General features: G+C 42.3%; 2 long non-coding RNA genes across 2 annotated transcripts; both read right to left on the bottom strand.

The window, feature by feature from the left end:
- Positions 1-8,412: 8,412 nt before the first annotated feature.
- Positions 8,413-10,861, bottom strand: LOC103006241 (uncharacterized). Its single transcript, XR_449854.2, has 3 exons — positions 10,358-10,861; positions 10,084-10,139; positions 8,413-9,220 (listed from the first exon to the last, which is right to left on the bottom strand). It is a non-coding gene; the product is annotated as an uncharacterized LOC103006241 (long non-coding RNA).
- Positions 10,862-11,568: 707 nt separating this feature from the next.
- On the bottom strand, positions 11,569-16,765 carry LOC103006044 (uncharacterized). The gene is made up of 4 exons (XR_449853.2): positions 16,639-16,765; positions 16,319-16,492; positions 12,436-12,543; positions 11,569-11,740 (listed from the first exon to the last, which is right to left on the bottom strand). It is a non-coding gene; the product is annotated as an uncharacterized LOC103006044 (long non-coding RNA).
- Between the last annotated feature and the right edge of the window lie 349 nt (positions 16,766-17,114).

The raw sequence follows: 17,114 nt of genomic DNA, 5'->3' as shown, positions 1-17,114 counted from the left end.
CCAAGTCCTGCCGGCTGTCTGCCGCCCACGATGGGGTGTCGCTCCAGGACCTTGTTTCAGACACATAAGCTGCCCCACCCATTAAACCACTGATGTCTCTGTCACTGACTCTGGGCTCTTCCTTTGGTCTTGGGGCTGGGCAAGTACAGGGCTTGCAGGCCTGCAGGGTGCAGCCCGACACCTCACATGGCCCAGAGATAGAGAAAGGGCTCACCCCTGTCCTTTTCTTGTAAGGATGCTAATCCCATCTGGGGGGCTCCATTCTCATGACCTGTCACCCTCCTCCAAACACCACCACATTGGGGCTTCAACATATGAATTTGGGGGAACACGAACATTCAGTCCACAGCAACTTGTCTCGTTGAATAAATTATAGCAAATACTATTATTACTGTAATTATGGTATATGCACACATAGAGGAATATATTGATATTAGACATTATTTAATTCTTAAAAATGTAAACCAGAAGCTTGCCATCTCTCCTGCTATTTAGAAGGGTCTAAACCTCTACCTTACATAGAGTTATTTGTTTTTCACGTCATTGATTAAGCAGGTACTCGATGCAAGAGGGAACAGCAGTGCATAGACCTACAAAGCCCTGCCCACCTACAGCATGTATTCTGGTGATAAGAATACAGACAATTAAGGAGATGCAAACTAGTATATATAGAATGGATAAACAACAAGGTCCTATTGTATAGCACAGGGGACTATATTCAATATCCTCTAATTAACCATAATGGAAAAGAATATGAAAAAGAATATATATATATATGTATAAGTGAATCACTTTGCTGTCCAGCAGAAATTAACACAACATTGTAAATCAACTATTCTTCAACAAAATAAATTTTTTAAAAAAGAATACAGACAATTATGTAAAACTCTATATTGGCAAAATAACAGTTATGCAACCTAATGACTAAGACCCTTAGTTTACAAACTAAAGTGTGTGGGAAACCTTACACAAATTCATTTTCCAATAAATGCATTTAATTTCTATTTTGACCCCCATCCCTACAAAATAGGCAAAAGAAACAAACCTCAGTCACGTGGGGGATTTTCTCTCATCCTTCTGCCGGCTCGAGTCAGCAGGTGATGAGGTGGCAGTCCACCTCAGGGGGGGCCTCACCAATTCATTCGACCATGTAAGTCCCCACTGGCACACTCAACGTTCTGTTTCTTTGCATTGACTTGATTTTTTAAATACTGCATTAAAATAGGATTTATCTTGATGACAGCATTTGGGGTGGGGGGTGTCTCCTTAGGCTTTGCTCTCAAGGTAAGTGCCTCACTCACCCCCCTGGCCCTGGGCAGACAAGCCAACATCTGAAGCCCCTCTGGCCTTGTGGTTGCTACTTCCCAAGGCTCATCCAAGCCTCGGGTCGGGGAGCTTGGACTCAGGGAAATTTCTGAGGGTTGTTACTTATTTCTACAGATTTCCTTTCCTTCCAACGGAGCAGAATATTACTTTATTTTTCTCAAATATGTGACAGGAACTTACAAAATCACTCCTCCTGAGAGAGTGTTTTCTGACTTTGGGTTTACCTGATTAGGCATCCGGAGGCAGACTGTCCAGATTCGTGGAAGATCATCGGTGCCCTGGGGCCCTGCTCCCATGTCCAGGGCAGCGTTCATACTTTTCTGGCCAATGGAAATTGAGTCCAGGAAATAACTCAGAGCCAAAATCAGTCAGTTGTGAATGACAACTTATTTTTATCTCTGTTAAACTGCTAACTCCCCAATTAACTTCTCCTTCCAGAAAATGCTTTTCTCCCGATGAAGCTCACAGCTTCCTGACAGCAGTAAAAATGTTAGAGCCCATCAGCTCCACCGGCTGACATTCCAAGTCAGCGGTATTTGAAGTCACATTTTAAAAGGCTCATGGGGAAAAAAATCATTCAAAAAGCATTTAGCTCTTCAAACGTGTTCAAGCCCAAGGGTTCACTGCATTCTAATTACTCTGGTAACTGCTTTGCAAATAAAAACTTTTAAAACTTACAAGCAGAAAATAAACAGGGGAAGAGAATGGCCAATAGCTTCTGTCAAAAAAGATGAGGCTAAAGAAATTATATGTTTAGAGTAAGGTGTTTTAAAATACTGTATACCTCAAAGGAAAAATGGTCTTCATGAAACAAGCTTTTTCTCAAGTGAAATATCTTTTTTCCCCCCAAGAAACTTAGAAAGAGCCTTCATAAAACCAGAAATCCCTCTCTGAGGGATACACATATCCATGGCAACAACAGTGTGTGACAATAAAATTAGCTTCAGAAACAGAAGAAATAGAAGATATTCAAGTACAGAGAGATTAGGTGATGATTCAGCACACGGTGATCTCTACGTATATTTTAAAAATTATCCCTTGCCAGAAAGGATTTGAGATGGCTTAAAAGGAAGCATAAAATCTAACCAGATAACTCCCTCTTGTGAGAGCACCGGAATCACAACTAACTGCTGAACCATCAGCGACAGGAAGACACTGGAACTCAGCAAAAAAGATACCCCACATCCAAAGACAAAGGAGAAGCTGCAAGGAGATGGCAGGAGGGGCGCAATCACAATAAAATCAAATCCCATAACTACTGGGTGGGTGACTCCCAACCAGAGAACACTTATACCACAGAAGTCCACCCACTGGAGTGAAGGTTCTGAGCCCCATGTCAGGCTTCCCAACCTGGGGGTCCAGCAATGGGGGGAGGAATTCCTAGAGAATCAGACTTTGAAGGCTGGTGGGATTTGATTGCAGGACTTCAACATGAATGGGGGAAACAGAGACTCCACTCTTGGAGGGCACACATAAAGTAGTGTGAGCATCGGGACCCAGGGGAAGGAGCAGTGACCCCATAGGAGACTGAACCAGACCTATCTGCTAGTGCTGGAGGGTCTCCTGCAGAGGTGGGAGGTGGCTGTGGCTCACCATGGGGACAAGGACACTGGCAGCAGAAGTTCTGCCAAGTACTCCTCAGTGTGAGCCCTCCCAGAGTCCACCATTAGTCCCACTGAAGAGCCTCTAGGCTCCAGTGGTGGGTCGCCTCTGGCCAAACAACCACCAGGGAGGGAACTCAGCCCCACCCTTCAGCAGACAAGCAGATTAAAGTTTTACTGAGCTCTGCTCACCAGAGCAACACCCAGCTCTACCCACCATGAGTCCCTCCCATTAGGAAGCTTGCATAAGCCTCGTAGATGGCCTCATCCACCAAAGGCCAGACAGCAGAAGCAAGAACTACAATCCTGCAGCCTGTGGAACGAAAACCACATTCACAGAAAAATAGACAAGATGAAAAGGCAGAGGACTATGCACCAGATGAAGGAAAAAGATAAAACCCCAGAAAACAACTAAATGAAGTGGAGATAGGCAACCTTCCAGAAAAAGAATTCAGAATAATGATGGTGAAAATGATCCAGGACCTTGGAAAAAAGAATGGAGGCAAAGATCGAGAAGATGCAAGAAATGTTTAACAAAGATCTAGAAGAACTGAAGAACAAACACCTAGAAGAATTAAAGAACAAACAAACAGAGATGAACAATACAATAGCTGAAATGAAAAATACACTAGAAGGAATCAAAAGCAGAATAACTGAGGAAGAAGAACGGGTAAGTGACCTGGAAGACAGAATGGTGGAATTCACTGCCACAGAACAGAATAAAGAAAAAAGAATGAAAAGAAATGAAGACAGGCTAAGAGACCTCTGGGACAACACTAAATGCACCAACATTCACTTTATAGGGGTCCCAGAAAGAGAAAAGAGAGAGAAAGGACACAAGAAAATATTTGAAGAGATTATAGTTGAAAAGTTCCCTAACATGGGAAAGGAAATAGCCACCCAAGTCCAGGAAACTCAGAGAATCCCAGGCAGGATAAACCCAAGAAGAAACATACCGAGACACATAGTAATCAAATTGACAAAAATTAAAGACAAAGAAAAATTATTAAAAGCAGGGAGGGAAAAATGACAAATAACATACAAGGGAACTCCCATTAGGTTAACAGCTGATTTCTCAGCAGAAACTCTACAAGCCAGAAGGGAGTGGCACGATATATTTACAGTGATGAAAGGGAAGAACCTACAGCCAAGATTACTGTATCCAGCAAGGATCTCATTCAGATTCGACAGAGAAATCAAAAGCTTTACAGACAAGCAAAAGCTAAGAGAATTCAGCACCACCAAACCAGCTCTACAACAAATGCTAAAGGAACTTCTCTAACTGAGAAACACAAGAGAAGAAAAGGACCTACAAAAACAAACCCAAAACAATTAAGAAAATGGTCAAAGGAACATACGTATCGATAATTACCTTAAACGTGAATGGATTAAATGCTCCAACCAAAAGACACAGGCTCGCTGAATGGATACAAAAACAAGACCCATATATATGCTGTCTACAAGAGACCCATTTCAGACCTAGGGACACATACAGACTGAAAGTGAGGGGATGGAAAAAGATATTCCATGCAAATGGAAATCAAAAGAAAGCTGGAGTAGCAATACTCATATCAGATAAAATAGACTTTAAAATAAAGAATGTTACAAGAGACAAGGAAGGACACTACATAATGATCAAGGGATCAATCCAAGAAGAAGATATAACAATTATAAGTATATATGCACCCAACATAGGAGCACCTCAATACATAAGGCAATTACTAACAGCTATAAAAGAGGAAATAGACAGTAGCACAATAACAGTGGGGGACTTTAACACCTCACTTACACCAATGGACAGATCATCCAGACAGAAAATTAACAAGGAAACACAAGCTTTAAATGACACAATAGACCAGATAGATTTAATTGATATTTATAGGACATTCCACCTGAACAGCAGATTACATTTTCTTCTCAAGTGTACACGGAGCATTCTCCAGGATAGATCACATCTTGGGTCACAAATCAAGCCTCAGTAAATTTAAGAAAATTGAAATCATATCAAGCATCTTTACCGACCACAACGCTATGAGATTAGAAACGAATTACAGGGAAAAAACCCATAAAAAACACAAACACATGGAAGCTAAACAATACATTGCTAAATAACCAAGAGATCACAGAAGAAATCAAAGAGGAAATCAAAAAATACCTAGAGACAAATGACAACGAAAACATGATGATCCAAAACTTATGGGATGCAGCAAAAGCAGTTCCAAGAGGGAAGTTTATAGCAATACAATGCTACCTCAAGAAACAAGAAAAATCTCAAATAAACAATCTAACTTTACACCTAAGGAACTAAAGAAAGAAGAAGAAACAAAACCCAAATTAGTAGAAAGAAAGAAATCATAAAGATCACAGCAGAAATAAATGAAATAGAAACAAAGAAAACAATAGAAAAGATCAATAAAACTAAAAGCCGTTTCTTTGAGAAGATAAATGAAATTGATAAACATTTAGCCAGACTCATCAAGAAAAAGAGAGAGAGGACTCAAATCAATAAAATTAGAAAGGAAAAAGGAGAAGTTACAATGGACACCGCAGAAATAAAAAGCATCCTAAGAGACTATTACAAGCAACTCTATGCCAATAAAATGGACAACCTGGAAGAAATGGACAAATTCTTAGAAAGGTATAACTTTCTAAGACTGAACCAGGAAGAAATAGAAAATATGAACAGACCAATCACAAGTAATGAAACTGAAACTGTGATTAAAAATCTTCCAACAAACAAAAGTCCAGGACCAGATGGCTTCACAGGTGAATTCTATCAAACATTTAGAGAAGAGCTAATACCCATCCTTCTCAAACTCTTCCAAAAAATTGCAGAGGAAGGAACACTCCCAAACTCATGCTACAAGGCCACCATCACCTTGATTCCAAAAGAAGACAAAGATACTACAAAAAAAGAAAATTACAGACCAACATCACTGATGAATATAGATGCAAAAATCCTCAACAAGATACTAGCAAACAGAATCCAACAACACATTAAAAGGATCATAAACCATGATCAAGTGGGATTTATCCCAGGGATGCAAGGATTCTTCAGTATATGCAAATCAATCAATGTGATACACCATATTAACAAATTGAAAGATAAAAATCACATGATTATCTCAATAGATGCAGAAAAACTTTTGACAAAATTCAACGGCCATTTATGATAAAAACTCTCCGGAAAGTGGGCATAGAGGGAACCTACCTCAACATAATAAAGGCCATATATGACAAACCCACAGCCAACATCATTCTCAATGGTGAAAAACTGAAAGCATTTCCTCTAAGATCAGGAACAAGACAAGGATGTCCACTCTCACCACTATTATTTAACATAGTTTTGGAAGTCCTAGCCACTGCAATCAGAGAAGAAAAAGAAATAAAAGGAATACAAATTGGAAAAGAAGAAGTAAAACTGTCACTGTTTGCAGATGACATGATACTATACATAAAGAATCCTAAAGATGCCACCAGAAAACTGCTAGAGCTAATCAATGACTTTGGTAAAGTTGCAGGATACAAAATTAATGCACAGAAATCTCTTGCATTCCTATACACTAACAACGAAAAATCAGAAAGAGAAATTAAGGCAACAATCCTCTTCACCATTGCAACAAGAAGAATAAAATACCTAGGAATAAACTTACCTAAGGAGGTAAAAGACTTGTACTCAAAAAACTATAAGACACTGATGAAAGAAATCAAAGATGACACAAACAGATGGAGAGATATACCATGCTCTTAGATTGGAAGAATCAAAATTGTGAAAATGACTATACTACCCAAAGCAATCTACAGATTCAATGCAATCCCTATCAAATTACCAATGGCATTTTTTATAGAACTAGAACAAAAAAATCTTAAAATTTGTATGGCGACACAAAAGACCCCGAATAGCCAAAGCAGTCTTGAGGGAAAAAAACGGAGCTGGAGGAATCAGACTCCCTGACTTCAGACTGTACTACAAAGCTACAGTAATCAAGACAATATGGTACTGGCACAAATACAGAAATATAGATCAATGGAACAGGATAGAAAGCCCAGAAAGAAACCCACGCACATATGGTCAACTAATCTATAACAAAGGAGGCAAGGATATACAATGGAGAAAAGACAGTCTCTTCAATAAGTGGGGCTGGGAAAACTGGACAGCTACATGTAAAAGAATGAAATTAGAACACTCCCTAATACCATACACAAAAATAAACTCAAAATGGATTAAAGACCTAAATGTAAGACCGGACACTCTAAAACTCTTAGAGGAAAACATAGGCAGAACACTCTATGACATAAATCACAGCAAGATCTTTTTTGACCCACCTCCTAGAGTAATGGAAATAAAAACAAAAATAAACAAATGGGACCTAATGAAACTTAAAAGCTTTTGCACAGCAAAGGAAACCATAAACAAGACAAAAAGACAACCCTCAGAATGGGAGAAAATATTTGCAAACAAATCACAGAGAAAGGATTAATCTCCAAGATATATAAACAGCTCATGCAGCTCAATATTAAAAAACAAACAACCCAATCCAAAAATGGGCAGAAGACCAAAATAGACATTTCTCCAAAGAAGACATACAGATGGCCAAGAGGCACATGAAAAGCTGCTCAACATCACCAATTATCAGAGAAATGCAAATCAAAACTACAATGAGGTATCACCTCACACCGGTTAGAATGGGCATCATCAGAAAATCTACAAACAACAAATGCTGGAGAGGGTGTGGAGAAAAGGGAACCCTCTTGCACTGTTGGTGGGAATGTAAATTGATACAGCCACTATGGAGAACAGTATGGAGGCTCCACAAAAAACTAAAAATAGAGCTACCATATGACCCAGCAATCCCACTACTGGGCATATACCCTGAGAAAACCATAATTCAAAAAGAGTCATGTACCACAATGTTCATTGCAGCTCTTTCTACAATAGCCAGGACATGGAAGCAACCTAAATGCCCATCGACAGAAGAATGGATAAAGATGTGGTACATATATACAATGGAATATTACTCATAAAAGGGAATGAAACTGGGTCATTTGTAGAGATGTGGATGGAGATAGAGACTGTCATACAGAGTGAAGGACGACCAGAGGCTCTGCAAGGGCACACAGCCAGGGAGGCTCTCTATCCGTGGGTTAGATATAAGTTAATCCAAATGTGCTGCCAGAGTTGAGAACTGCTGATGAAGGGACGATTGAAAAGCCTGCTTTTCCTTCCAAGGGGTAATCAAAAAACTTCAGCAACTGTTAATTATGCAAATGCTTTGAGTTTACCAAGGTAGACTTTGGGATACTGAAGACTCAGAACAGTCTGAATGACTTTAAAACAAATCAATCCAAAAGAAAAACTCTTTATGTTATTCTCCAGTTATTAGAAATTTTAAAGGTTAATACAATGCTATATGTTTACTTCACCAGTATGACAACTAAAGCAGAAATAATAAGACAGTCTTTCAGTGCAATACAACAACTCCAAGGTTATTCCTCTTTCGTGTTTTGCCCCTCATTTGGAGCAGCCTCCAAACATACATGTTGCAATTGCATTGTGATTGGTGTGTGCCTGGTGTACAACTGCACATCATAAATAATGGAAAAGGACAAACTGACTTCATAGATAACATAATTACCCACTTTAGGATCAATTAAAGCAGTAAAGATGTTAAATTTACCTGATGTTCCCATTAATTTGGTATACGGTCCCAAACAACTAAATGCCACTGTACAAAAAGATTCAATTTACCATATGTTGCAATTCTAAGGTAATTGCCACTGATCACTAAGTCACATTCTCTTTACTGGATGATTAGCAAGTGAAGTATCACTCTATTATTATCCATTTGCCACAAGTTATGTACAGTATAAGGTGAGAGGCAATGTTGATATATTGCTGAATAAAAACATCTCAGAAACTAAAAAAAAAAAATCTAACCAGAGAGTATAAATCAAAACAGGAGGCAAAAAGAGAAAGAAAAGCAACGTTCCAGACATAAAATAGAGGCAGGAAAGAAGCTGAAATAGGCCCGCAGAGTAACTGATCGAGAGTGCAATTACATCTCCTGTGGACTAGTGGAAATGTTGAAACAGACTCTGAAAGTGAGATTTGGAAAGAGTCTAGGGAATTGCTGTTACTACATCCGCACGGCACAGAATCGGAAGCCCAGGGAAAGGCACGCAGAGGACCGACCGGGTAGGAGTTGATCTTCTTTCCTTCAAGCTTCATGTCCTTTCTGCTTTTGCTGCTTCGACCTCAGACCTTGTCTCTCCTTTTTCATCCGGGTGAATCCCTGAGGGTAACCAATGAGGACGAGCAAGAGGATGGAGATTTAGAGGCAAAATACCAATAGGTATTGACAGAAGCTGGTTAACTTATCGTCCAGCGGTCACTGTGCTGGTTGTCGGTGTGACAGGGAAGGGAATACAAAACATAGAAAAGGATGTGAGTGGGAAAGTTAGTCACACCATCACCTTACTGCTGATTCCTAGCTCATCGAAAAGGCAAAATTTCTAAATCTTTAAGGATCTATCGGTGATTTTTAAAGGCTGCTAAATTTCTCTTCTGTAACCCTAGTAAGAAAATTAAACAATCTAAGCATTAAAACTTTATCATTACAACCCATATGTTCTTAGCACATCTGGCAAGAGACTTATGCTATATCTGGAAAAGGAATGCAGATGTTACCATAATTTATCTGAGCACCTGGCCGTATCACATGATCCCCATCTGAAGGGGAGGTGATGAAAATATATTTTTAAAGTTTCTTGAAACTAACACACCATTGTAAAGCAATTATACTCCAATAAAGATGTTAAAAAAAAGAAAAAGATGATCAGAAAAAAAAAGGTTTCTTACTCTTTCCTTTTGATACATATTCCAAAAATGTGGGGGACCATCTTGGCTGTTTATAGAGGCTGCAACCACCCATGAAAAGCAGTCCCACTGTTGCCATAGTGATCATGAATGATGGAGCCATTCTGCCAGAAATCTCATTCACATGAAAATTGAAGTCCCCAAGTGACAATAAGCTGAGGACACTGTAATATCAGGTAGGATAACATCTAAGACACAGTAAGGCACCCAAACAAGAAGCGAGAGCCTCAATTCACTTTATCACAAGTTATAGGAAGGATGGATGGCAGACACACTCACAGGAATCCAGTGTTAGAGATCAGAGAGCTTCCACAGCCGAAAAGTACATCTGCTACCTTAAAATAAAAAAGAAGGAAAAAAAATATATACACACTTCCAGGACAGTGATGAAAAGACAAAGACATGCTGGCCAGACAACGACGTTTATTTTCCATAGGACTGACCTGCTGAATTAAACGACTTTACCCCCAAGAGTGTAAATGATCTTTTTAATACGGTGAATTGTATATTGATATAAACACATACTGACTCTAAGTAAAGAAGTGGGTGTTACCATTCAGGTGGCCATCGTGGACCCTGTGAATGGTGCTCCCAGGAGGTGGTCCTTTCTGCCCAGCACATCTCCTCCAAGACATGAGTCTGGTTCCTTGCCGCCGTGTTGCTCTCGGGTGACTCTCACTGTTGCTGACGGTGAGTGCCTGTGACTGAGGGTGAGGATGTGAGATTCACCAAAGGGCAGCAGAGTAACATATGGCCTCAGGAGCCTCTGGTGGCCACCTTCACCCAACAAGTCAGCTGAGAAGCAGAAGAGGTCCTCGTGCAGAGCGAGCGTCCTGAGCAAAAGCAGAGAAAGGGGCGGACAGGAGATGGAGAAAGAGCCCCCCACACTCCCTGTTCCAGCCTCTCCTGAGACCCAGCTGGATTCCTGCCCTTGGGTTCCATAAGTCATCCCCAGTTTTTATAGTTAATCCCCTGTTTCAACTACATTAGCTGATGCTTGAAATAAAACCACCATAAATAACCAACTCCATCCACAGGAGACAAGGGAAGTTCTTCAGCCGTTGTCAACGTCATCTTGGTATAAAGCCACCATCTCTTCCCCCTTCTTCCCTTGCCCTTGGGAAGTTCCATCAACGTCGATGTTTTCTGCTACCCGGTCACATCTCATGACGGTGCCTGCCCAAGAGAATACACGACACCTCCCTTGGACGTTAGGCTGAATGTCTGCTCTGAGCTTTATCTCTCGTCCTAGCTGCCCACATCCACGGCTGGTATTTCTCAGTAAAAATAACACCGTCGGCTTATATTTCTGAGAACTTACTATGTGCCACACACTGTTCCCAATACTTTATATAATTATTCACTGATTCGTTCAATCCATCCTCACAATAACCCTGCTGGGGAGGTACTGTAACACCCCGACTTCACAGCTGGGGAAAGTGAGGAAGTGCGTGGTAAGCCATTTTCCCAAGGTCATAGCGCAAGTAAGTTGCGAGCAGATATCTGATTCCAGACGGTCCGGCTCCGGAGCCCAAGCCCACAACCGTCAGCCAACGCAGCCTCCCTGGCAGATGCAAGTCCACGAGTATGATGAAAGGCAATCAGCGACAGCCCCCAGGAGATGCCACATTTTGAAGGCATTCCTGGCTTTTGGAGGGGTGGCTTTGGGCATACATACACATAAATATACAAGCACACATGCACATGCACGTACACATGGGTAAACACACACACACGCACACCTGGCTCACCTCGCGGCCAGAACCGAACTGGGCGATCATAGCAGCTCTGGGTCCGGAGGGCGACACCGCCGGGGACAAAGTGCACGCAGACCTTGGTGTCGGGTTGGGGAGGGGACAGCAGACAGCAGGGGGCAGGGCATCCCCGTCACCTTCAGCTGAACCACTTTCCGTTACACTGATGGATGCGCTGGACCCTGGAGGATTAATAGGGCTTTCAGGGTTTTTTCATTTTATGTTGCTTTTGTTTTTAATGGAGGACAAATCTTACCCCCGAAAAATCCCTTGCTTCCAGGTGGGAGTTGCCAGCACCAGAGCTTCCTGCACACGTAAGATGAAGGAGGTCCCCGTATGTAACCCCACTTGCGCATCTAACTACAACTCATGGGAGTGAGCCCGGCTTCAGAGGTGTCAGGGCTACCAAAACCGCAGGTTCAGACAGAAAAAATGAGGTGTGCAACCAGAAATGTAAAGTGTGTAGGAGGGAAATTGAGCTCTTGACAGAGACGTGATACATTTTCTCCTTAGAACTGTTGGAAGTAAACAGCTCCCCGCCTGATCTAGCCCTGGTCTCTACCATTATAGAAATAACCCCAATTTCTCTCTTAGGTTAAAGCTGTTGACAGGCTAACTGTCATACGTTGGACAATCTTGATATAGAACACAACGTTTATCATCCACAAAATTATCCTATCTCCTTGGCCCTAAATACAGAGAGTTGAAGAAATGAAGTAAACCCGAGTTGTTACTTACCCTCAACTCTACTGTTCCTATCGGATAAACATTAAAGTGTTTAAGAGGCAACAAAGCAATACTGTGGAAAGAAATGTGGAGTTTGGTTTTGAGTCTAATATTTTAAAATCTGTGTCGATTAGGAAGTAGTTTCACCAACCTGTGCCTCAGTTTTCCCATGTGGAGTAAAAGGCTTGGATTGAGGGTCTCGGGGTCTCCCGGCCCTGGAATTCAGAGGTTCTCTGCCAAGATGTTGACGTGACCTTTCCTGGGAGAAGGAACGTGTGTGAGGTTGAGTTCCAGACCTGGCTGAGAATTCTAACTCTCCTGCTTCCCAGCTTTGTTACCTGGAGCCCCTCAGCCTCAATGCCTTGCTCTGTAAATTGGGGATGACAATTAAGCAATTTGTAGCTTGCTGTGAGGACAGGTGTGCAGGATGTAAATCTGTCCCAAGGCCAGGCCAACTGTCACACAGCAGAAGTGAAACAAAATAGTGTGAGAAGCAGTGAGTATTTGAAAATAGATGTTTTGCAGAGGAATGGAGGAATTAGAATGAACCTGAGGCTGGGTGAATGGTGATGAGGGTGGTGGAGGTAAGGGAAGCAGCACAAAGTGAAAGCCAGCACCCTGACCTTGAACCTGACCGAGCTCCCCTCAACACTGTACAAATGTTCTTGATTATCTATGACATTGAAGGAGCGGAGAATTTGAATATCTCGTTCAGTTTAACTTAAAGATTTGGTAAAAATGAATAAACAAAATAAAAATAAAAGCTGGGGCTTCCCTGGTGGTGCAGTGGTTGAGAATCTGCCTGCCAATGCAGGGGACACAGGTTTGAGCCCTGGTACGGGAAGATCCCACATGCCGCAGAGCAACTAAGCCCGTGCGCCACAACTACTGAGCCTGCGCTCTAGAGCCCAAGAGCCACAACTACTGAGCTTGCGTGCCACAACTACTGAAGCCCGTGTGCCTAGAGCCCGTGCTCCGCAACAAGAGAAGCCACCGCAATGAGAAGCCCGCGCACCACAACGAAGAGTAGCCCCCGCTCGCCGCAACTAGAGAAAGCCCGCGTGCAGCAACGAAGACCCAACGCAGCCAGAAACAATAAATAAATAAAATAAAATAATAAAATAAATAAATTTATTTTAAAAAAAAAAAGCTGCTCTAGAAAATCTGGAAACTCTTAAATCACGAGCCGCTGCTCTGTATCAGGATATTTTGTACATGGTTCTCTAGACCAAGGTTTCCCAGAGGGTGGTCTACAGAATCATCTGGTGTGTTTGTTAAACATGCAAAATCCCAGGGAATTCCAGTGGGAATTTGAGTCCAGTGGTTAGGACTTGGTGCTTTCACTGCTGTGGCCCGGGTTCAATTCCTGGTTGGGGAACTAAGATCCCACAAGCCGCGTGGCATGGCGAAAACAAACAAACAAACAAACAAAACGTGCAGAATCCCAGGTGGCACCCAGATCTCAGGTTTCAGAATTTCAAGGGTGGGTACAGGAATGTGCATTTTGAATCAGTTTCCTCATTCTTGGGTGCGCTCCACTCTGGAACCCGTGGTCTAATTGCAGCACAGGATGAATAAGTCCCAAATGGCAATCAAGGATTTCCAATGGTCCCGGTTACCCTCCTTGCTTTCTGTCACCCTTTTGCAGAGGGATAATCAAGGATTTCCCCCAGAGTAACTTGCCTTGGCAGTCTTTGTCCAAGTGTACAAAATGCTTTCTGCTCTGAAGTTTCATCTGTGAGCTTGTCCAAGAGGATGTGAACAGTTTTCTAGACCTTCCTAGTTTTCCCTCTTTCTCCCAGATTAACAAATGCAGCCAATTGAGAATAAACAGTGAACTGAAAATCCAGAAATGCTACATCACAGGAAAAAACGATTTCAAAATTAAATACATGATAACAGAGACCTCTACAACTCTGCTGGCCTCCACAGACTGTGAGTGTGTTACAGATAACCATGCATGGAATTTTGGTTGGAAACCCAAAGAGACTCATAAATCATAGCCCACACTTCCATGTCTGCCGTCACGACAGGAAGTAAATGTTGCCCAGTGGGCGGCCCAAGGAAGCGCTGAAGTCTCCAGAGAACGATGAGTGATCTCCGTCTGAGCAGAGGCGACAGCAGCCACTTTAATGGGCTGACCTAAATTTATAAGCTTTCACCCTTTGCCTCTTCTCTCTCTGAACATCAGGTCCAGAAGATATGCCCTGGAGAAGATGTGTAGCTACTGAGCTTTCCAGATGGGTGCGGGAAGGTCAAAGTATTTATGGCAGAACAGAGTAGCTCTTGGGACAAGGCCGACTCCGAAATCACAGGTGGTTCTCTGGCATTCTTTCCCTTTAGCCAGATGAAAAGACCCAGGATCTGCACAGAGGTGCAGCGTCACCTGGTTTCTTTGCCTAAGGTCCCCGTTAATATTTTGTAGCCTTCAAAATGTCACTGGAGAGTTATTCAAAGGTACCTCTGAAGCAATTTCCCCTACTGAGTGAATGGGGAGGTCGTTCTGGAAGAACCACAGAAGATGGTCTGCCTCGGTTTAAGGTAGGTTTAGACGATAAGGCATGGAAAGCCAGACCTGATAATTTTCCAGTCGCTCATGGTAGATAAGCAGCCACAGGAGTAACGGGTGATGCCAACCGTGCAGGTGCACCAACAGGAGCTGGCGTGTGCTCCTCGCTCAGGTCCAACGGGAGCTGGCGTGTACTCCTCGCTCAGGTCCAACAGGAGCTGGCGTGTGCTCCTCGCTCAGGTCCAACGGGAGCTGGCGTGTGCTCCTCGCTCAGGTCCAACGGGAGCTGGCGTGTGCTCCTCGCTCAGGTCCAGCGGGAGCTGGCGTGTGCTCCTCGCTCAGGTCCAGCGGGAGCTGGCGTGTGCTCCTCGCTCAGGTCCAACGGGAGCTGGCGTGTGCTCCTCGCTCAGGTCCAACGGGAGCTGGCGTGTGTTCCTCGCTCAGGTTCGCGTGCAGGCCCCCCCAGGTGCAGAAAGGACTTGAACCAGTCACCCTTCCTACCACATGCTACGTCTCATCACTTTCATTCTCCCTCCCAGTTTTCAGATGAAAAACCTGCCCAGTCACCAAGCCCTTTCAAGTTCATAAATCCCCAAACTCCACATAAATGCTTCTTAGAGAAGAATAAAACTCTAATGTCTGATGACAAACATGTCATTAGGAATCATCGTGATCATTTTGAGGCTATGTTAAAGGCTTTAAAAAAAAATCCTTGTTCACTTACATACTATCAGACTTCATCCTAATTTTATAGAAGAAAAAAAATTGTGTTTGGGCTGCACCATGCAGCACGTGGGATCTTAGTTCCCTGACCAGGGATTGAACCCGTGCCCCCTGCAGTGGAAGTGCAGAGTCTTAACCACTGGACCCCCAGGGAAGTCCCAAAGAAAAAAATTTTTTTAAATTAATTTTCAGGGGTAGAGAAGTAATTTCAAATCAACTCTCAATAATCCAAGTAATGGGCTTCAGGTAATGGCTTGGAATATGCAAAATAGCAGATTTTTAAAAACCTATTTATCTTTGTATTTTATTAGGATTAATTATTTTAAATCAGTGTATATAACACATGAAATATGATAAAACTATTTAAAGTATATTTTAGATCCTTAGTGCCTATCAGCTAGTTAGTAGGATAACATGAATAAACAGAGAAGGAAAAAAATGTTTCTCAACTTTGGAGAAAACTACACTGAAATGTTCTTCATAGTATTATCCAAAAATGAGCAGAGAGCTACTGCAGACCGTGGAGAGACTATTTATTAAACAGTAGTCCCACAGCTATTAGCAAATGCTCTGGCACCATTTCCAGAATTTTAGAAAAAAAAGATTTTATGAGGCATAGGAAAAGTAAATTTTTTGTAATTAAAAAAATTTCTACTAATATTCTTGGCTTGGATAGCCTGGGACATCACAGCCTTCAGGACAATCATGAGCCAGAGGCAGACCATGTACCGTCCCCCCCGGGGTCCCGGAGTGGCCACTGTGGCTGACAGCTCAGAGCTGGAAGGGCCCGGCCGAGACTCACACTGCAGCTCAGAGTGTGGGTCTGGGGCCAACGTGTTTGCATTGTCACGACGCCAAGGACGTTTTTCTTCTCAACCGAGACATTCCCGTAAGAACAGCAGAAGACGCATGAAGGTTAAGGTGCTTCAGTGCCCACTGTTCCAAGTCTGTGTCCTCACTGTGTTACTCTGTGCTCCTGTAATAAACATAAATCAAGTGACTAGCTTTCACCAGCTCTGCGGTAATAAATGGCATGCCTCTAAGCCCTTAAACGTTGCCTGAAGTTGAGCACCTTTCTGAAAGCATTTTGGAGGGTGAAGGGAGGATTGTAAATTTTCTTACTTCAGTTTCCCAAATCCAGATGAGCTGGCAATGCAGTGTTCTCCCCCCTCCAGGCTTTATGTGTGGCTGAACTTGTCCCATTTCCTTCTGCTGGAACCATCAGTTTCAGACTTCTTTCAATGCTGTTTCACCCTTGAATGGCAAAAGACAAAACAAAGGACCCACCAAGCAGGAAATGTAAATTGCTGCAGCCGCTATGGAAAACAATTTGGAGGTACCTTAAAAAATAAAAATAGAGCTACCATATGATCCAGCAATCCCACTCCTGGACATATATCCAGAAAAGATGAAAGCTCTAATTTGAAAGGTGAATGGATAAAGAAGATGTGGTACATACATACAATGGAATATTAGCCATAAAAAAGAATGAAATCATGCCATTTGCAGCAACATGGATGGACCTAGAGATTATCATATTAAGTGAAGTAAGTCAGACAAAGACAAATATTATATGATACCACTTATATGTGGAATCC

Source organism: Balaenoptera acutorostrata, chromosome 17 (assembly GCF_949987535.1).
Source record: "Balaenoptera acutorostrata chromosome 17, mBalAcu1.1, whole genome shotgun sequence".
Lineage (NCBI taxonomy): Eukaryota > Metazoa > Chordata > Mammalia > Artiodactyla > Balaenopteridae > Balaenoptera > Balaenoptera acutorostrata.
Note: the sequence above shows the minus strand (reverse complement) of the source record. Positions and strands in the feature narration are given on the sequence as shown.